Below are 23,421 nucleotides of genomic sequence, written 5' to 3'. Positions count from 1 at the left end.
GCTGAGCCAGAAGGCAAACCCCTCGATTCCATCTACATCCCAACCCTCACCTATGGTAATGAGCTCTGGGTAGTGACCGAAAGAATGAGATTGCAGATACAAGTGGCCAAAATGAGTTTCCTCCACAGGGTGGCTGGGCCTTAGAGATAGGGTGAGGAGCTTGGACATTGGGGAAGAGCTCGGAGTAGAGCTGCTGCTCCTTCGCATCAAAAGGGGCCAATTGAGGTGGTTCGGGCATCTAATCAGAAAGCCTCCTGGGCGCCTCCCACTGGAGGTGTTCCGGGCACGTCCAACTGGTAGGAGGCCCCGTGGCAGACCCAGAATGCGAGAGGGATGTCTGAAATGCTCTGCTCTGCCTGTTGGCCCTGCAACCCAGCCACGGATAAGGGGGATGACAATGGATGGATGGATGGATAAAGCACAATTGCGAGATGCTTCCATTTCCATTAAGTGATGTTCTACAACTTCTCTGGTGATAACATTCCAGGAAGTATGGTAATGGATGTTCAAAACATTAGCAGCTTTATTTCTATTGCAGCCACCGCACGAGCCATCATTATTTCCAACGCAGTCATGTCATGGAGCGGTAATGGAAAGGCAAGCCCCTTACACATGGTAGCAGCCAGGTTTGAGCGATTTCTGGGAGGCGATAGTCCACAATTTCACAGAGGAATTGTGGATTCAAAACTTCTGGATGATCCCCTTAACTTTTGAAGAGTTATGTGATGCAATAAGACCTACTGTAGCACCTGTTGCATCATGCCCGAGGGAGCTAGTTTCTACCGACAAGCTGATAGCCATAACATCATGTGACCTGAAAAAGCCAAAAAGGTGTTGCCATTGCAGTTTTGCAAAAAACAGCTTTTTCGAATCCCTTGAAATACCACCTCATGCAAGCGTAAAAACTGTTTTGCAATAAATGGGAGTTTTTTTTAAACTGACATGTTGAGTGCTTATCCTTTTCTGGAGCACAAGTTTCTTGTGTTTAGTTGAACTCAGAGCTAGCTTAGCTAGTGACTGCTGTGATTAGGGCAGCTGACAACAAGGGAAAAACCATGTGACCACTTGGAAAGACAGCTGACAGAGGGGAAAAGACCCCAATGGTGCTGACATGGGCTGGCAACCCAAAGCGGCTGTGGTGAGGTGTAGTCGGCTTTTTACAACCAGAATAAGTTACAGACAACATAGGAAAAATACCCCAAGAGTCAGTGAGAGAAGGGGTGGAAGTTGACTCACAAGTGGATTACAAGGTAAAAGACATTGGAATGGACATGACTATACATCGGATACGTGACTCAGTGAAGGATAGGGGCACAGACCTATCTGCTAGGGCTAGCGCTAGCACTAGCAGCATTTGGGATAAGGTGAGCTCATCTGTAGAGGACAAAGGTAGTACAATAGAGGGCAAGATGCTTCAGGTTTGTCCTTGTGGCTGGCAGAAAGTAACATCAATCAGAGGCCTTAGAACTCATCAGGGAAATAAGAAGTGTTTAGCAGTGGAAGGCCAGAGTGGCTGCACTGATCAGTACTTTTTAAGAGGTCAGTCAAGTCAGTCGGATGATGTCCAGCGGCAGGTAGAAAACCACAGTTCGCAGGATATCAGTAACACTGCTCCTGAGGAGGAGGAATCAAGTCAAGTCAAGTCAAGTCAGTTATATTTATAGAGCCCATTATCACAAAACATGGTTTGCCTCAGCCTCGGCTTTACAGTGTATGACATCCCTCGGCCCTTAGACCCTCACATCACCCATGGAAAAACTCCTGAAAAAGAACCCCTGTTACGGGGGGAAAAGAAGGAAGAAACCTCAGGAAGAGCGGTAGAGGATGATGAGGGATCCCTTTTCCAGGATGGACAGAAGTGCGATAGATGTTATAAATAACAAGAGAGAGGGGAGTAAAGGGGGAAAGAGGCACAGCAATAATGTAAACAGATGCATGTCATATTACAATAACGATGGATGTGAAATTATTAAATGCACTCTATGATGATGTTGAGGGTGATGATAAGAGTCTCATCTTATCATGAGACTCTTATCATTCTTGCCACCTCCCTATATAGGGAGGTGGCAAGAAAGGCAAGATCACGTCATTGGCGCAACCAGGACGAAGACCACGACCAGGGCGAGCAGGGGGTACAGTATCGGTGCACCCACAGCACTAGCACAACCAAAGGCAGGGTCACAGTGCCAGCACCACTATCACCACAATCAGGCACAGCAAAGGTTACAGCAAGGATCCGGGAAAACTAAGAAACAAGGGAGCAGGAATGCTCTGGAGAGGCAACGGGATTAGCGTAGTGCAGTTCATCAGTACCAGGCTCCATAATCACAAGCCCCAGGTAGTGACAGCACCACATGGCTATCACAGATGCAAAGCTAAGCTAAACTACTGAGGCTAAGCTAAGCTTACAAACAGCTGTCACAGATACAAGGCTAAGCTTAGCAGTAAGGGTAATGCAGTACACAGACATGCATGATTTTCAGATGGCGCGAGTAAGAGAAGGAAAAAGAGCTCAGCGTATTATAGGGAGTCAGATTAAACCTATGTCAGCCTAACTATGGGCTGGTCCAGGCAACCTGAGCCAGCCCTTATTATAAGCTTTATCAAAGTGGAAGGTCTTAAGTCTACCCTTAAAAGCGGAAATGGTGTCTGCATCCCTGAGCGAAACTGGAAGATGGTTCCACAAGAGAGGAGCATGGTAGCTGAGGGCTCTGGTTCTTATCCTACTTTTGGAAACTTTGGGAAGCACAAGTAACCCTGCATTTTCAGAGCGCAGTAATCTTGAGGGATGGAAAAGAATTATGAGCTGCAACAGACAGCATGGAGCCTGACCATTTAGACCTGACCATTTAGTTGGAGAGGCTGAATACTAGGGAGTTACAGTAATCCAGCCTAGAGGTGACAAATGCATGTACTAATTTTTCATCTGTTTGGGACAGGATAAGTCTAACTTTTGCGATGTTATGCAAGTGAAAGAAAGTAGTCCTTGAAGTTTGTTTTATATGGGAGGCAAAAGATAAATCTTGATCAAATAAAACTCAGAAGTTCCTTACAGTTGTGCTAGAGGCCAAGGTAATGCCATCCAGAGAAATTACATCATTAAAAAAGGAGTTTCTGAGGTGTTTGGGGCCAAAAACGGTAACCAAAGAATTGTCTAATAATGGTAACGCTTCCTTAAGCAGCCTAGTTGGGATGGGGTCTCGCAGGCATGTTGATGGTTTAGATGCAGAAATCAAAGTAGAGAGTCGGCGCAAGGTCAATGGGGGAAAAACAGTCCAAATAAATTCCAGGCCCTGCTGCCATATCCAAGCTCCCTGTGTCTGGTGTCAGGTCAGTTGAAGGCGAGAGGTGATGGATTTTATCTCAAATAGTAATAATATTATCATTAAAGAAACTCATAAAGTCATCACCGCTTAGGGCCAAAGGAATACAAGGCTCTATGGAGCTGTGACTCTGAGTCAGCCTGGCTACAGTGTTAAATGGGACTCTTCCAGGTTGGCTGAACACCAATTTCAGCAATGTCAAGCTGTTTAAATACACAGATGATATGCTTCTGGTGAGTCTTCTCTTGGAAGATAATACTGTGTATGGTGAAGCTCACTCTAGCCAGGTCACTGTACTTCAGGACTGTGGTCAGGCAAGTAAAGTGGAGATGAATGTGGCCAAAAATACAAACAAAACCATAGGGGACCAGTGACATCCTTACTGTCACACTCTATGATCAGCCTGTCGAAAAAGTGGAACATTTTAAGTACTTGTGCACAATTATTGATCAGACGCTGAATTTTGATGATAATACAGAGAGCATCTTTAAGAAAGCAAATCAGCATCTGTTTTTAATCAGGAAGCTGAGGAGCTTTGGTGTCCTGCAGTCACACACATTGTCAATTCCTCCCTAAAAACTGGCACTTTTCCTGCTACTTTTAAGCAAGCCCATGTCACCCCACTGCTCAAAAAGCCTAATCTCAACCCCGCCCAGGTTGAAAACTACAGGCCAGTCTCACTTCTACCATTTCTGTCAAAAATACTGGAGCGCGCAGTATTTAACCAGGTCTCTGAACACTTGCGGAACAACAACCTACTCGACTTCTTTCAGTCTGGCTTCAGGTGTGACCATTCCACTGAGACTGCACTCCTGTCAGTCACTGAGTCACTGAGACTGGCTCGAGCGGCTGGTCAATCCTCTGTCCTACTGCTGCTGGACCTGTCTGCTGCCTTTGACACGGTGAACCATCAAATCCTCCTCTCCACACTCTCTGAGCTCGGCATCTCAGGTTCTGTCCTATGGTGGTTCAAGTCCTACCTCACAGGCAGATCCTTCAGAGTGTCATGGCGAGGAGAGGTGTCTAGGTCACATGGCCTATCGACAGGGGTTCCTCAGGGGTCGGTGCTTGGTCCCCTACTTTTCTCTCTGTACACCACCTCACTCGGTGCAGTGATCCGCTCCCATGGTTTCTCCTACCACTGCTATGCTGATGACACTCAGCTCTTCCTCTCCTTTCCACCTGTCGACAGAACGGTCTCAGCTCGGATATCAGCGTGTCTGGCTGATATCTCCACATGGATGAAGGAACGCCACCTTCAGCTAAATCTGTCTAAGACCGAACTCATGGTCTTTCCAGCTTGTCCATCTGTTCAGCCTCGGATCAGTGTCCAACTTGACTCGAGCCTACTTGTGCCCACAAACTCAGCCAGAAACCTGGGTGTCATGATTGATGACCAGCTGACCTTTAAGGTTCATGTGGCCTCAGTTTCTCGGTCCTGCCGTTATGCCCTCTACAACATCAGGAAGATCAGACCCTTCCTGACCCAACAGGCCACACAGCTTCTGGTTTAGGCTCTTGTGATCTCACGCATTGACTACTGCAACTCTCTTCTGGCAGGCCTCCCTACATGCTCACTCAAACTTCTTCAGATGATCCAGAATGCAGCAGCACGTCTGGTCTTCAACCAGCCCAAAAGAGCACATGTCACCCCGCCGCTAATTTCTCTTCACTGGCTTCCAGTGGCAGCCAGAATGAAATTCAAAGCACTTCTCTTGGCTTACAAAACAATCACAAGAACTGCTCCAGCCTACCTGGAATCCCTGATCCAGGTCTACTCTCCTTCTCGCCCACTACGCTCTGCATGCGAAAGACGCCTGGTGCTTCCAGCCCAGCACGGCTCTAAATCTCTAGCCAGACTCTTCTCTTCTGTTGTTCCCAAATGGTGGAACAAACTTCCAAACTCTGTGCGTTCCGCTGAGTCCCTTTCTACTTTTAAGAGACAACTGAAAACTCATTTGTTCCGAGAACACCTAGGCACTTAACCTGACTCTCCTCCTCTTTGCCCTTTGGGGTAGATTAAGTCAGATGGTCCAAAACCCAGCACCTATTGATTATCTAGCACTGACAAAGTTGTGTGATGTTGTATGTTGACTGTTATCGTAAGTAGTGATACTGAGATTGTTGAATCTCAGATACTGGGATCGCTACTGGTTAGTACTTTGGTTTCAAAAAAAAAAAAAAAAAGGGGGGGGCTGTGCGGCACTAGACGGCAATACCTGTGACCAATCACACCTGAAGCACTTTTTGCACTTATTAAGGGTTTTTTTCCTTGAGTCTAAATTCTTGCTTGTGTTGTACGTCGCTTTGGATAAAAGCGTCTGCTAAATGAAATTGTAGAATTGTAGAATTGTAGCTCACACATACTTGAAATGGCATACAGAGGCCTGGTTGAAAGCATTAGTTGGGATGGGGTGTAGCAGGCATGTTGATGGTTTGGATGCAGAAATCAAAGTAGAGAGCTGGCGTAAGGTCAATGGGGGAAAAACAGTCCAAATAAATTCCAGGCCTTGCTGCCATATCCAGGCTACCTGAAGGGCAAGAGGCGATGGATTTTATCTCAAGTAGTTATAATTTTATCATTAAAGACACTCATAAAGTTGTCACTGCTTAGGGCCAAAGGAATACAAGGCTCTATGGAGCTGTGACTCTGAGTCAGCCTGGCTACAGTGTTGAAAAGAAACCTGGGATTGTTTTTATTTTCCTCAATTAATGATGAGTAATAGTTTGCCCTGGCATGGTGGAGGGCCTTCTTATACATTTAAAGACTATCCAGCCAGACTAAGCGGGACTCTTCCAGGTTGGTTGAACACCAGTTTCTTTAAAATTTTTGCGATGTTTGTTTCAATTTGCGGATCTGGAGGTTAAACCATAACCTCCAGCTAATTTTCTTTGTTTCATTATTTATTTATTTTCGTCTTGAAGGGTGCAACAGAGTCGAGAGCTGATCGCAGTGAGTCAGTGGCATTATCAATGAGACAGTCAAATTGAGAATGATTTAAGTTAGTAAGAGTATTCTCAGTCACTGTGAGACATGGTAATGAGGTCAATGCAGAAGTAATCAGTTTCTTAAATTTAGCCACAGCTGAATCAGATAGACATCTAGAATAGTAACTCTTACTGAGAGGCTTGTAGATGAATAATAAAAAATTTAAAGTTATTAAATGGTCTGACAGAGTGGGAATCTCAGGAAAGACTAATAAATCTTCAATATCGATGCCGTATGCAAGGACAAGGTCAAGGGTTTGATTGTAGTGGTGGGTAGGTTTATGTACACACTGACTGAAGCCAATTGAATCAAAAAGCATGGAAAAAGCAGAACTAAGGTTATCTTTATTAATATCCATGTGGATGGTAAAATCCCCTACGATAATAACTTTGTCTGATTTAAGCACTAAGCTTTTGCTTAAGCTTTTGATATAAGCTCAGAGAATTCAGATAGAAATTCAGAGTATGGGCCGGGGGCGTGGTACACTATAACAAATAGAATTGGCTGTAGAGTTTTCCAGGGTGGGTGAGAAAGACTAAGAAAAAGGCTTTCAAATGAACTACAGTTTAGCTTAGCTTTAGTATGAATTGCTAAGCTTGAATCAAAAATAGCAGCGTCCCAAGGATAGAAGAAAGCTGGTAGTGGAACAGGTAAGCAGGCAGGAGGAGCCGATAAGGAGGGCTAAGACAGTGGCTCAGGCTAAGCAGGGGAAGGTGGTTGATTTGGGAAAGTGTAGAGATAGATAAAGATAGATAGATAGGTACTTTATTGATCCTGAGGGAAATTTAAGAGAGGAAGAGGCTTAGCTGGAGGGACCTGTGGAGCATGGAGGAGAGCTGCATTAGATTCCTGATAGGGGCTACATACAATGTGCTGTCGAAACCCCCAAAACCTGGAGCTCTGGATAAATGGCGAACCATTATGCCCATGCCATCATGTGTTCAGGTACTGCAACCTTGAGACGTATTTTGTCAGGCTGGAAGATTAGTTTATCACAGGGCCGGTATACTTTGCGACATAATCAGGTGTTGAGAAGCTTAGCTGCAGGCCCTGAAGAGAGAAGACAGGTGAATTCAGGAGGTTTTTAAAAAGAGAGTCTAGTTGTCCAGTTTGTGCATGAGGATGAGAAACATAGAGGCAATAAGTAAGGGAGGAGGCAGGGGTGCGGCCGCCTGGAAGGACTTTGTAATAAGAAAACACAGGTAGCTTTAGGAGGAAAGCTTGTTATTCCCTAGGAAATAGTCTGTACTAATTTGAGGCCTGACATAGTGCTGTGGTCTGTGAGTCAACGGATCATTTATTTCACTGAGCTAACAGTCCCTTAGGAAGACTCAGTGGAAGAAGCCTATGAAAGGAAGAAACTTAGGTACACAGACTTAGAGGCAGAAGCTGAGCGGAAAGGATGGCAAGCTAGGGTTCACCCAGTTGAAGTGGGATGTAGGGGATTTGTAGCAGGATCAGCTGTCTCACTCCTGGGGGAACTGGGAGTGAGGAAGACAGTGAGGAAAATGTCAGATGAGGCAGTTAAATCCAGTCAATGGATTTGGATTAGGAAAAACAATGGTACTTAGGGTCCAGCAGGGGGACCGACTGAATGGACAACTCCTTGAGATCAGGTGGACGGATCCACCAATCAGTCTTCTCAGGAGAAAATCCAGGAAGTGGGAGGGTATTTAGGTGTGGGAGTGGCCTGTTTGAGTCTCTTTGTGTGAGATCATGCTGCCACCCAAGTAAGTTTGTTTGTTGATTCTGACAGTTCATCCTTATTTCCTTTAGCTTGAGCCTTGTATTTGAGTTGTAGTATATAACAAGTGTGATGCTTGTGCTAGAGAAGGTAGCATCAGCACTGTCACTACCTGGAGCTTGCATAAACGGAGCCTGGGTCTGTTGAAAGGGGCATTGCTGTTTGGGCTGCGATTGCCATGTGGTAATATAGGTAAGGTAATATAATATGTGGCAGTTGCAAGAGAAGGGAGTACTGGCGCTGTCACTACCTGGAGCTTGCATAAACAGAGCCTGGGTCTTATGAAGGTGGCAGTGCTGTTTGGGCTGTGATAGCTATATAGACCTCCATATAGAAGTTTTTAAATCAAGTCATGGACGTGGAGTAAAATATTCTGCAAACGTTTTGAAACGTCATCGATAAAAACAATGTGTGTGAGCCTTGGAAAGCTTTGGTGAACCCACTTCAACACTGCTGCAATATGGCTACCTGCTGCTTTTGACACCTATGAATTTCTCTCCTGGCAATGATTAACAATCATTAACATTCACCTACTTGATATCCTGTCACACTGTGTTTTCAGGTACTGTGCTGAGAGGTCACTTTTCGGCCATTGGAAAAGCCCAGCTGTCTGGGGTCAGTGCTAGAGCAGCACATTCAAATGATTTTCCTCTGAATGCTGCCTGCCTGAATTATTCATAGACAATATTTAATAAAGCTCACAGTCCATGTCTGTGGAGACTGACCCCAGAGGACATGAGCTGGTTAATACTTGACATTTTCCAAACTTCATTAATAAGCCATTCAATGGAGTGTTAAATAGAGGTCAGTGGTCCTGGCAGCTTCAGCTCAGAATGGGGATACTGTGTTATGGCTAACCATTGATCCATCACCAGACTGATTGATGAGAAAGATTGGTTGCTCTGAGGGATGCAGGATCCTGTGATTATCAACCTTTTGACGGCAGGTTTTACAGGTTAGAGCTCAGAAATTTGCTCTTACATTTCAAATATGTAAATGTTTAGCTCTTGATGTCATGAAGCATGTTGCTGGTTTTTGGACTGATGTTGCTGCAGTTGGTGCTCAGACCATTTAGCTTTGTAAGATGCCTTTTGTTGCTTCTAAAAGTTCCACTTCAAGGGCTTACAGACCTCTTGCAGGTCTGCAGAGATAACAAGGCTGTTAGTTAGCAATCATCCTAATATAACATATATTTGTGGCAGAGTGTGTAATTGTGGTGAAGTAACTGTAGATTTTTAAATCTTTATGTTTTATATTCTACAATTCTACAATTTCATTTAGCAGACGCTTTTATCCAAAGCGACGTACAACACAAGCAAGAATTTAGACTTAAAGCAAGAATTTAGACTTAGATACATCTCACTTATATACATCTCAGTGATTATATAGTGCTCCATGTCTAATTTTACAGCAGCTTTTTAAAGACATTGTTATGAATGTTAAAATGTTTTCAAGTGTTTTTGTGATTAAATTGCCAGAGCAAATAAATATTACAAGAACAGTAGCAATTAATTTGTCTAATTCGTAAAAAATGGAAGGCAACTTGTTTCAGTGACAATAAAATTGCACTGTTCCAAAATAATGATTTATGTTACCAGGGATGCATGATAATATTCAAGTCATCGGCATACAGACAGATACTGGCTTTAAAAAGAAATATCGAAATCAGCTAGCATACTGATTTCTGCTACATCACAAACCTTTTTTTAATTGAGAAAGTGAACATGTGGAACACAACCCTCAGTTAAAATATTTTCCCTATTTTGCACAACGAATGAATATTACATACATTGAAAAGCATTGTATTTTCTGTCTCAATCTGCTGGTGGGCCATCACATGAGTATGCATATATGATGTTAATTCCACTACACTTGACTTGATGATGACTAAAATTAGGTGGGAAAAGAGTGGATATATTGATATCAGTATTGGATGTTGTATCCCCATATACTACACTGATGTAACCACTAACCTGCATATTTAATTCAACTCATCTTGACTCTGAGCAGGTGCAACGGATGTGGATGCAGCAGCTTGGTGATTTGTCTTCTCTGTTTTAACTTGTTTCAGTTGTTTCAATTGTTTTGTGGTATAAAAGTTTTTAATGTCTCGACATTTGTCCCACCACAATGTTGCACGTGCAAAACAGTTAACAGTTATCATTTTTGCACAGAACATCAAGGAACTGTCTTGCACAGTTTTCAGTATAATTTTTTGTTGGTAAATGTGAAACTTTCATGTCTGCATCTTTACAACCAGAAGAAAGTAGTGAGTTTGGTGACATCATGCAGATGGCTGCTATGATTGGTGAAACTCATGGGAGTTCAACGAAACACAAGAAACTTATGCTCCAGAAAAGGATAAGCACTCAATGAAGAACCTAGGGTCACTAATCAGCTATTATGGCTTAAATGTAAAGGCCAGTGAGCAGTGATAACTAAAACGTCTTTGGGGTTTCATCACTGTTTTACCTACTTAGTCCCACAACACCTCCAGGATGCTAGGCACTGATCTCTGGCGTCCCAGAGCCACTCCCCTAGTGCCAGCTCTCGCTGCTCCTATGCAGCCCAAACAGCACTGCCACCTTCAACAGACCCAGGCTCCGTTTATGCAAGCTCCAGGTAGTGACAATGGCGATACTATCAGATACAAGGTTAAGCTACTACATGGCTATCACAGATACAAGGCTAAGCTACCACATGGCTATCACAGATACAAGGCTAAGCTACAACATGGCTATCACTGATACAAGGCTAAGCTATCTAATGGCTATCACAGGTACAAGGCGAAGCTAGTCAAGTCAAGTCAATTTTATTCATAGAGCCCATTATCACAAAACATAGTTTGCCTCAGAGGGCTTTACAGTGTACGACATCCCTCTGACCTCCTTAGACCCTCACATCACCCTAGGAAAATCTTTCGAAAAAGAACCCCTGTAACAGGGGATAATAAAGGAAGAAACCTCAGGAAAAGCGGCAGAGGATGATGAGGGATCCCTCTTCCAGGACGGACAGACGTGCAATAAATGTTACAAATAACAAATTAAATACAATCATGGCAAAAAGGAAAGCAAAAGAGAGAAGGGAGGAGAGGGGGAGAGAGGCACAGCAATAATGGAAACAGACGCATGCACAAGCACAACCAAAGGCAGGGTGACAGCTTCAGCATAGCTATCACCACGATCAGGCACAGCCAAGGTTACGGCCAGGATCCGGCAAAACTAGGAAACAAGGTAGCAGGAATACTTTGGAGTGGCAACAGGATTAGCGTAGAGCAGTTCAACAGACCCAGGATCCGTAATCACGAGTACCAGATAGTGCAGCGGGTGTTTTGCTGAGCAGGGAGTATTTATTTGAAACATGAAGGGGGGTTGGGAGGTGTACCTTGGCCTTCGGCTTGCTATGCTTTGCTCAGACAGTCACCCAGCCTCCCGGCTGCACGGGGGTTGCCAGGGATGGCTAGCAGAGGCTACGCTATGTCGGTCCGCACCAGCTACAGGGGGCTTGCTAACTACCGCAGCTAAAGAGGGATTTTCCATGGTGTGGAGCCGCGTTTCCAGATCACTAAGCCTCGCTTACAGCGCAGCAAATAAACTACACTTGTTACAAGTACCACTATCACTAAAGGAGGCAGAGAAGTAACTAAACATCTGACCCACTGAGCAGGAGTGAGCAGCAGAAGAGGAGCAGGGAGAAGCCATTGCTAACCAGAGCTAATGCTAAAGTAGCTAACGGACTTTATCCCACCAAATTGGCAAGGGGTTTGTTCCCCATACTGGATCCCGATGACTGTTGAGTTTAATCCTAAGACTCAAACTGGGGGGAACCAAACAGAATGGGAAGAGCCTCCCCTGACAATTAAATGGCCTACTCAATTACCAGATGGATATGATCCAAAATTGACAATTAAAGAAAATGGTGATGACTTGGTCTACATAGAATTTATTTTTAGACAGCAATCATCCCTTTATTTCTAATTTATGGTATAACTCACCTATGACAAAGGTACGTAGACTGACCAAAAAATCTCATTAGTCCCACAGTCAACTCAGGAATTATTTCCAATGCTATCTATAACTCTTGAAGGTCCAAAAGGATTGCCCTCCTTGTGTAATGGCCTATCAGTATGTGTTTCAAAATCATTCTGATTTAATAGCATCTGATGAGTCTACATTCTTTAGTAGACCTGTATTTCAGCCTAATAACATTCATATTGGAAAAACTAAAGCCATGGTATCTGAAATAGGTGGTGTTTTGCATAAAATGATCCAATATTTAATTTATTCCAATATTACTATTAGCAAGGAAAATGGTCACGAAACCCATTAAATTTTTGCTAGACGTGAGGGATGCTAGTGTGAGACAACGCAAGATTTGTGCGTGATTCAACATGGCGGCGCCCTTCTGAATGTAAACAGCTCAGCTCAACGCCAAACGCCAGCTTATACAAGCCCAATAATTCAGTTAAACTTACTGTTACACGTTTTCCCCTTTCTGCAATAAATCTGTCTGATAAATCCTGGATGAAGAGACCGTGGAAAGCCTGCAGGATTACGTCGATGAGTGCTATTACAGACTCGTCATGAGGAAGGCAACCGACACGCCGACTTCTTCCTCAAAGAGAAGCCGCTCGGAGAAGTCTCCAAGTGCCGCTTCATCGCCCCGAAAGAGACTACGGAGACATCCTAGACTCAATAGATAGAAAGCTAAGCAGCTTTGACGCCCACCTGGCTTTGGTGGAAGTCCTCCACAGAGTTCTAGGCGCTACGTGAGTCTCTGGAATTTAGCCAGCAACAGGTGGCCTCGCTAGCGGCTGAAAATGAGACCCTGAGGGGCTCAGTCAAATCGCTCACCGAGGGTATGACGAAGCTTTCCGACGATAACAAATGGATGAAGGAGTCCATCCTCGATATTCAGGCGCGCAGTATGCGAGACAACCTGGTTTTCTCTCCGGGATCCCAGAGTGGGCAGAGGAAGATCCCGAAGTGTCCATCAAGGAGTTTTTCCAGAAGCAACTGAAACTCCCAACGGACACTGTGAAGAACATCACCTTCCATCGGATCCACCGCCGTGGAGGGAAGAGACCGGATGGCCGGCGCCCGAGACCCATTGTTGCGAAGTTTGAACACTTCAAGCAAAAGGAGCTGGTAAAGAGCCGAGGCAGGGAGCTGAGAGGAACGGACTTCAGCGTGAACAATCAATTCCCCAAGGAAATCCTGGAGCGCCGCAGATGCCTGTTCCCAATCAGAAACAAAATTTATCGACGGAGGATCCCGGGCTATCATCACTGTGGACAAACTCTACGTTAATGGACAGCTGTTCCGTGATCCAGAAGTCACTCCATGGCTCTACTGAATGCACGTCTTCTCCCGCACTTAAAGGTAATTTCCGAGTAAGGTAATACAGAACATTGTCACAGAACAATTCCTCCACTAATTTCCTTTTGGGCCTTTATTAACTAAAATCACAGTGCACGTCTCATAATGTACTGTTTTCCTTCCAGACTGTTAATCTGTGTATTTGTGTTACCTGTTCTGTTTGTTTTATTTCCTGTTGTAGTTGTTGTAATGTGTCAGCATTTATGCTTAAATGTATTGTGTTTCAATGATGCTCAGTCCGACCACATATTTTACAAGGACACACTTGTCACAGACATACACACGCACACACACAAGAAAACATATATACAACTTGTTTATGCAGGTTCTTCAGAAAGGCAGCTGCACACATCTAACACACACACACACACACACACACACACACACACACACACACACACACACACACACACCTCCACTTATTTAAATTACAATTTATATTCAATAAGTTAGTTTAGATATGAACATGTTACGGTTTGTCACTTGGAATGTGCGTGGAGTTGGATCACATGAAAAAAGACTCAAAATTTTTGAACACCTTAATAACCTTCAGGCAGACGTTGTTCTATTGCAGGAGACTCACACATCCAAAGTAGGACATCATAAACTTAGTTCATCACAGTTTCCTCACACATACTTAGCTAGCTATAATACCAAACAAAGAGGCGTAGCTATTTTAATTAGTAAAAAAATAAATTTCAACTTGCAATGACACTATCACAGACCCAGAAGGAAGATTTATAATAATCAATATATCGACACATAATACAGAGATATGCATTGCCAATATATATGGACCAAATGTTGATGACCCCTCCTTCTTCCACAGCTTTTTCACTGCACTTTCGGCACACTCAGACACAACACTTGGTACTCAATCCAGAATTTGACAGACTTAGCAGAGCAGGTAGTTATCGCCACTGGCAATCAAGTGATATAATAAAACAATACATGAGTGATTGTGGTCTCTGCGATGCTTGGCGCTCTTGTCACCCCACGCTCAAATAATACACCTTCTTCTCACCAGTCCACCACTCTTATTCCCGTTTAGACTACTTTTTAACAAGTAACTCAATTATGATGGACATCTCTGACACACAGATTCACCCTATCACCATCAGCGACCACGCTCCAGTCACTCTGACAATCACTAAGAAAACAGTCACACCACCATCTAGACATTGGAAATTTAATACATCATTGCTTAAGGACCCAGACTTTATTAAATTCTTTAAAAAAGAGTGGACAATATTCTCTGAAACAAATGACCTGCCTGACATCTCCTCATGTGTTCTTTGGGAGGCGGCAAAAGCAGTCATGCGAGGTAAAATAATTTCGTACTCCGCATACAAGAAAAAAAAGGAGAAAGCTCTTGAAATAGAATTAGAACAGCAAATTAAAGCTTTGGAGACAGCTCATGCCGCCTCCCAAGATAAACATTTGTTAAGTGAATTGAGAAAATTAAAACTGAAATAAATGAATTACTTGACATAAAAACACAATTTCAGCTACAGAGATTACGCCTGGAGAACTTTGAACACAGCAACAAATCCAGTAGACTCTTAGCAAACCAACTAAAATAGAATAAAGAGTAAAAAGTAACAGTTTCTTCAGTAAAGAACTCTGCTGGGAAAACAACCCGTGTCCCAGAAGAAATAAATAATACATTTAGGGATTTTTACAAAAACTTGTATTCATCACAAATTAATCCATCAAACTCTAGCATAGATGCATTTTTTAAGTGTAGTTGAACTACCAAAATTAAATAATGAACAGATTATGGCTTTGGAGTCACCTATTTCAATAGAGGAACTTCATGAAGCCCTCCAGCACATGCCCAACAAGAAAGCCCCGGGACCCGATAGTTTTCCCTGCAGAATTCTACAAAGAATTCTGGCCAATGCTCACACCAATTTTCAACAGAATGGTTGCTGAAATTAAGGAAACTTCCATACTCCCTCCTAACATGAACCGTGCAAACATTAGCCTCCTCCTTAAATCAGATAAAGACCCATCACTCCCATCTAGCTATCGTCCAATATCACTTATAAACGCAGATCTGCAAAGCGCTGGCTAGAAGACTTGAAAGAATAACACCTCACATAATAGATCCTGACCAAACGGGGTTTATCAAGGGCAGACACTCTACAAATAACACACGCAGACTAATCAATATGATAGACTACTGTAATATTCAGAATAAGGAAGCCATAATAGTCTCACTAGATGCTGAAAAGGCTTTTGACCGGGTGAATTGGAAATTTCTCTTTGCTGCATAACAAAAATTTGGGTTCGGGGATAACTTTCTATTCTGGATCAAAATATATACAGTTCACCCAGTGCTTGTGTCAGAAAAAATGATCAAACTTCTCCAAGCTTCAATCTCCAAAGGGGCACCAGGCAGGGTTGCCCACTCTCTCCATCCCTTTTTGCCATATTTATCGAACCACTCGCAGCTGCAATTCGGCAAAAATAATAATATCAAAGGGATTCAAACAGCAAATGTGAACCATAAGATAAGCCTTTATGCTGATGATGTACTACTTTTCCTTCAAAATGCACAAGCCTCTCTCTCTGAGACAACAGCACTTATAGACAAATTTTCCTCTATTTCAGACTACTCTATTAATTGGAACAAATCAACAGTCCTACCTATAAACTCTGACTTCAAGAGTGGGTCAACCGCCCCACTACAATCGGGAAACATTAGATAACTAGGTACCAACATTTCCGCCAGGCTGTCTGACCTGACACGGCTAAATCACATTCCCCTACTTAAAACAATAGAGGATGATCTCACTCGGTGGAGGAATCTGCCCATATCACTTATGGGAAGAGTGGCAACAGTTATAATGATGGTCCTGCCAAAAATAAATTATATCTTCTCTGTCACAGCCCTTGTCTCTCATTCCCCTCCTGTCACACTGCTGCAGTGTTTTTCCGCTCTCCCTCCCTCTGCTCCACTCTACCTGCCAGCCACGCCCACCTCATCAGCCCAACTCTGCTCACCTGCCTCACAGCTGCAGCTCATTACAATCAGCCCTCCATATAAGCCTCTCAAGCACTCTCACTCATTGCTAGATTGTTCTTCAGCGTCATGTGAGACTTTCCAGCATTCATCTCCTGTCTGATCTCCCGGTGCCGACTCTGCCTGTTCCCAACCTGCTCTCCTCGTCTGCCTCCCGCTAAACTCACCTGCCTTCTGTCCCTGACCTCATGCTCTGCCTCAGCGTTTCTGGTATCTGACTGCTCTGCTGGTAACGACACCTCTCCCTGGCCTCGTATACCCTCTGCCTGCTCCCCCATCAGTGCCTCCGACCACTCCTCTGCTCTCTCCCTGTTGGCACCCCCATCGAACGTACAGCCGGCTCTTTGGGCCACGGAGCTTCCTCCTCGTCGTCTTCGGCTGAAGTGAGCTACGTCTCTTCCCCTTGTCTGAGCCCCAGAGACTGTGTGAGGGCTTTCAGCCTGGAGAACGAGCTTTATTCTGTGTTTATTCTATCTGCTCCGTACCTTGTTTGCTGTGGAGAAAATAAAGGTCATTACCAACTGTTCCTGAGTGCCAGTGTGCTGCATTTGGGTCCAAACCACACCCGTTTCACTTCTCAATGGTTCCATCTCAACCCCCCCTCACTTGGTTCAAATCATTAGACTCGAGCATTTCCAAATTTCTATGGAAAACTAAACCACCACGTATAAGTTTAAAAATTCTTCAAAAGGCGAAAGACCACGGTGGTTTGGAGCTACCAGATTTTTATAATTATTACCTTGCTAATAGACTACAATATATCTTAAAATGGATTACAAAAAGTCCACTAGATCAAGCATGGTCGGATATTGAACAGACATTTTGTAAAGAAACCCAAATCCCTGACCTGCCATTTATCAGTCCCATTATCAAAGGACATAGCTGCTTTAAGAGAATTAATATTAGCACTTCCCTAACAGCCTGGTGGGAAGTTCTTAAAATAAATAGGTCTTCACCCATGCCATGCAGACATACGCCCATCTGGAACAATCCTGATATCCTGCGAAATAAAAAAACAAACTTCACAACATGGTACGACAAAGGGATAAGACATCTGGAGCATATCCTCCAAGGCAGTAACTTCATTCAATTTAATGAGCTGGTAGCACTATATGGCATTTACAAGAACAAATTTCTGGAATATCTTCAGCTTAAATCCATAATTCAGGCAAGGTTTAACCTTAGCCAATTGGACTTAGAGCTACCACCAATAATAACAGATTTTCTAAAGCTTTCACCTCCAAAATTACTTTCCAAAATACATTTTTTATTGTCTAAAACAGATCTAACAGTCTCTCTTCCAATCTCCAAATGGGAGAAAGATTTATCCATCAACACAGACCCAAATTTTTGGATGCAAATTTGTTCAAATACCTTCAAAATGACCCAAAGCGCCAACTTACAACTCATACAGTACAAGGTTCTTCACAGAACACGCTACACAGGACAAAGGATGTTCAAAATGGGCCTTACACATAGAAACGTCCGTTTGAACTGCACGGGTGGCCCATTAAATACGTATATGCATGCTGTTTGGCTTTGTACACCGGTCAACAAATTTTGGCAAAAGATTTGTGAAGACCTATCGACATGTCTAGGACACCCCATCCCTGCCTCCCCCTCACTTTGTTTGCTAGGTGATCTCACTAACATCAATATGGACACTAACAAATCCTACATGCTCCTTGCAGCTCTAAGCATTGCCAAGAAAACTATCCTCATGAATTGGAAATCCAAAAAGAATCTAAGTATAAGTCAATATAAAAATCTTGTATTAGATCACATCTCCATGGAGAAAATGTCTGCCTGTACAAAAAATCAACTCACAGAATTTGAACATATCTGGACCCCAATAATTAACTTCTCACATAGTGTCACTGGGGATCGGGGCTTCGCCGCCCTGACTTCTGGGCTGGTGGCGGTGGATTCCGGTTGTCACGGGTATCCGGTGGCTCGCTGGGCCTCTGCCCCCTCGGTGTGGAGGGGTGCTCTGGGGGGTTGGTGGCTCTTGGGCCCTGTCTGGGCTGCCTCGCTGGTGCGGGTGGCTTGGGGCCCGTGCTGTCCCCCGGCGGGGGGGTCGTGGCACATGCGGGGGGGGGGGGGGGGGGGGGGGGTCAGTGCCTGCTGTGGCGTCTCGGGACAGGCGTGCCCCCTGGTGCTCCGAGGGGTGGGGGTGGGGGGGGGGCATGTTGGGTGTCTGAGGGTGGTGGGCCCCCTGCTTGGACATGGGTGGGTCTATGATGTCCTGGCTCCGGGTGTTTGGGTAGGCCTGACTCCCTGTTGGCCAGGTGGGGACAGTGATGGGGGTAAGTTTCAGGGCCAGTCGGGAAGCTGGCCACTTGGGAGCAGTCCCCACTTTACCTCCTTGTCGACCCCCTATCCCATTATATCTCACCTCATAAGACACTAGGGCCTTGAGGGGCGGGACCACTGGGGCCAGTGGGTGGGGGGTGGGGCTGCATTATGGCGGCCTGGCAATCCTCCCTGCTTTGGTCATTGCACCGCCCCTTAATTTTAACTGCACAGGAGACACTGGGACACGAATGGGGGGGGGGGGGTGGGGCATTTTGGGAGACTCCGCCGTCTGCCAGCGGTGGGGCGCCCATGCCCTGGCCATTCCCCCCAATTTTAAATTGCACCATAGTCACTCACACATCTCATAACAACCCCTACAACTACATACACACACCTTCACATGCATACATGCATACATGGGGGGGGCGCTGTGGCCTCCTGCCGTCTTCCCCATGGGGTATATAGGTTGGCCAGGGGGCGGTGGGCTGGGTCGTCGTGGTGGGCCGTGGCCCGCCCCGTTGGGGCCGGGGGTTGGGAGGGCTCTGGCCTCTCTGGTGCGTAGCAGGCTCCCCTCCGGGGGTCGGGGCCGGTCTCTGGTTGGTGGGGCCCTGTGGCTGTGGGCTCAGATCGTGCTGGGGTTGGTGATCTTGGGCTGGGCCTTGTCCCTCTGTGGGCTTCCCCCGGCCGGGGGGGTGTTGCCTCTGTGTTCCCTTGCTTGTTCCCCCTTGGGTGGGGCGCGTGGCTGTCTCTGGGGCACGTGGTATTGGGTCTGTCGTGTTCTGGGGGGCTGTTGGGTGCTCTGGTGGCTTGGGTCTTGGCCTGCTTGCCCCTGGGAGTTTGGGGGGTCAACTACAAACCACATCCAATGACAAACCCCTCACACACACACACACACACACACACACACACAGCACACAACTATTATACAATCACACACGTACAACAGTTACAAATGTTGATGTTATCCATGTCAAGGTTAAGGTTATTTTGGGTAAGTATTTATGCAATCTGTTTTTTTTTGTTTGTTTGTTTGGTTTTTTTATTATTATTATTTTTTATATTTTTATTTATTTATTTATTTATTTGTTTTTTCTTTTCCTCTTTTTTACTTACTCATTTTCTTCCTGCTTCCACCGTTAATACTGTTGTAAATAGTTGCAGCTATCATTATTGTAGATAGCATTGTTGTCATCGTTTTCATTGTCATTGTTGTTGCTGTTGTTTTTGTTGTCTCTTGTGTCTTCCCCTCCCCTCTGTGTCCCCCAACCTCTCTCTTTTCTCTCTCCCTATCCACTCTAACGTTGTGCTGTCCGGTAGCCTTGCCAATAAATCTCAGTGCAGACTGCAACAGGAAGAAGTATGTCAGACTCCTCCTTTGCAAAGCAAATCTGTTATTGCACCTCAAGGCATCCAGACCTCTCATACTGCATGCCTAAGCTGCCGAACAGGACAGGTTAAAAAAAAAAAAAAAATTTTGCTACTCCACTCAAGGTTCCAGAACACTACTCATCTTAATGGGTTTCCCAAGTTTTATAAGAAACATATTCTTCAAGTACCAGCGGATCTAGCTACTGATAATATTTTGTCTTCAGCTCCACTTAACTCATCTGCTGTTTTTGATTGTCTAAATGGTTTATGACAAGAGAAACAAAAAAAATCTTGGCGCCAACTCTTTAGGAGACTACGCCCAATTAGCAAGATTAGGTACTGCTGTAATACCAGGTTTTTCTTGGTGTTGTGGAGTTAATGGAATTATTTAACTCCACTATTTAAGGGACGATGCTGGTTATGTGCCCACTCGTAAAAACTCATCACGACAATAAAGAGAGCTGTCTAAAGTTATAGGAAGTTATATTATTATAAGTTATGTCTTAAAAATACTAATCCAGTGGATTTGGCTACTCGTTATTACACACTGCCAAATAACTATCAGCTTTACACCCATTCTTAATTAGTTTTTAAAACTTTTTTTGGAACACAGAATTACAGTATGCTAATCATTATCTTAGTGTTGACATGACACAATGTAGCTTTAATTGCTAATGCTACTCTTAAGTGTTTCTATGCTCTTGGTAGTGAATAAGCTTTAATTAAAAAATATGCTATTGACAACAGAATTGCTCTAGATGCTGTGACTGCCTCCCAAGGTGGAGTTTGTGCAATTGTAGGTGAGGGATGTTGTACATATCTTCCCTCAGAGTCAGAAGGTCTAGGAAATTTGACTGTTGCAAAATTGTCAGGATTAATAGTGACACTTGAGCTACAGCAGGTCATAGAGATTCACAGATATGGGATTCAGTTGCTAAATTCTTTAATGGAAACCCTACAGTTGCATGACTTTTGAGTATTAAGGCTCCCATATTAGGAATTGTTTTAATAGCTGCTGTAGTGGTATGTTGTTGTTTTCATATTCTTTGTGCACTAATTTCAAAATCTGTTTCTTCTCTCTATGTTTTTGACTTCCCTAGGAGATGTTCTTTGTCAAACGGCTACTTGCATGTTTCTTTTGTTCCTGTGTAGGCCCAGAGTGCTCGTAATAAATGTTTCCTGATTGAAGCTTCAATCGGTGTCTCCATTCCTCAATTTCATCACAGAAAATCATCCTATCACTACCCAAACTCCAGTCTGAATCAGCACACGTCTTAGTCAGCACATTTTCAAACACATTCAAAAACACAAAACAAATGAACAGATATTGAAAGCTACTTTAGTGTTTATAATGGCTGCAGTGTGTTCCAATCCTGACCAGGATGTGCAGACAGGGAATTAAGTGATAATGAGCACAGGAGATATTATCAGCAGCTTGGCAGAGATGCTTTCTGAAATGCAGTTATCTCGAGTGGTGCCAAGTCAATTGTAGAAAGAGCTAAAAATATAACAAAAGAGTGGGTGGAGAATTGTGGTGTGAACTGTTGCACAATTGGGGGCATTATGACTGAATATCTCCAGAGGAAAGGCAGAGAACCATCTGCTGCATATCACACTTCTAGGAGTGTGTGGGGGGCTCCATTAGTTTGGACAGAACTCGAACTGCACAGTTGCCTTGTCAGATGTTAATTACTGAATATGACTAAACAGTACTACCTAATGTTAAATAAATCTACTTTGTACCTTGTAATTAGATGCAGTATTACTGTGCTTTCTGTGTCACCAAACATTTCAGTTAAACTGTTTTCTTATCCCACCACTGTCACTGTACACACTGTAGTTTAGTTGCAAACTTTTTAAACCGTCACATGAATGAAGCGCAGTCTGAAGCACAAGTTTCAAGGTTCAACTGCCATCTGTCAGGCTGTATTCTTCAATAGACAAAATATGTGACACAAGGAGGCATGGGCTCAGAGCTTCAGCATCCTATGTCCATCTCACAAAACATTAACCCTTTGAAACCTGTATCAAAATTACCTTTCCTCTGCTTCTTTTAGACACCTTTCACAAGTATTTAAACCTTTGAGCCCTGAGCAAATTGGTGTGACTTCTTTCAAAAACACTAAAAAAAAGTAATGAACCACTTGGTAAGAAATGTTCCAGGACTGTCAGGCGATTTAGGAAATGATTTAAAAAAAACTATAATATACAATATTTATAATTAGAATCATTATATATTTAAAATTATGTTACAGGATTTTTATATATATTATTTTTTACTTTCTAACAAATTTTTAGGTATATTCTGTACTTTTTTACTATTTTTTTTGCTATTATGGGGGTAATTTCTTTTATTGTTGCTTATTGCCGTCTTCCCATGTTTTAAAAGAAATCAAGCCACTTTGCTCAGATTTTAAAGAGTGAAACACCAATCATTTGTTATTATCAAAATGATAATTGACAAGTTAAAGAAAAAAAGTCATACAAGGTTGGAGATGTGACATATGACTTTCACATAGCAGGAGATTTTATTCCTGGCAGGGAGGGTCCACTCCAGGGGCCAGTAGTAGCTGTGATACACCTGCAAAATGGCAGACCAGACATTTTGGTTTTAGATCCTCCTACAAGATGAGGACTGCTGTTTGTTTAGGTATGTATATACAGTATGCATACGTGTGTGTGTGTGTGTGTGTGTGTGTGTGTGTGTGTGTGTGTGTGTGTACCTCTACACTGGCTTCTCCAGAAGTTAGATTGGCTTTCTCCTCAGACAGACCACAGGCAACATACTCCAGTGGAATCAGCACAACAGTTGGCACATTGGTGTAATCACACTTTGAATGAAAAACAATTTTAGCTCAAATCACTTCTAAAGTTGGTATACAGCACTGATTCATGTAAAAGCTCTAACACATAAACACAACAGAAACACAACACAGACTTGGTCATTTATAATTGATCCGACGGCATAAATATGATCCACACTGGTCTGATCCCTCTCACCAGGATCCTGCCACTGCTGCAGCACGCATGTGCACGCATGCACACACACACACACACACACACACACACACACACACAACCTTAAACACCACCTGTCATGCACAAACTGAGGTCAAAATGAACGTGGACAAACTAAACCCACTCCTGGCTGCACTGCACCCCAACACACTCCAGTCCAACTCCTCTGGTTCCTTCCTACACTGAACAGCACCTGGACATTAATGGATTCAACATCCCGTCTAGTCTGGACCCCCTTGGAGATGAAGGTCACTCAAAGTCTCCCCCTAGAAACCTGC

The sequence above is a fragment of the Plectropomus leopardus genome, chromosome 22, assembly GCF_008729295.1.
Source record: "Plectropomus leopardus isolate mb chromosome 22, YSFRI_Pleo_2.0, whole genome shotgun sequence".
In the NCBI taxonomy this organism is placed as follows: Eukaryota; Metazoa; Chordata; class Actinopteri; order Perciformes; family Serranidae; genus Plectropomus; species Plectropomus leopardus.
Note: the sequence above shows the minus strand (reverse complement) of the source record.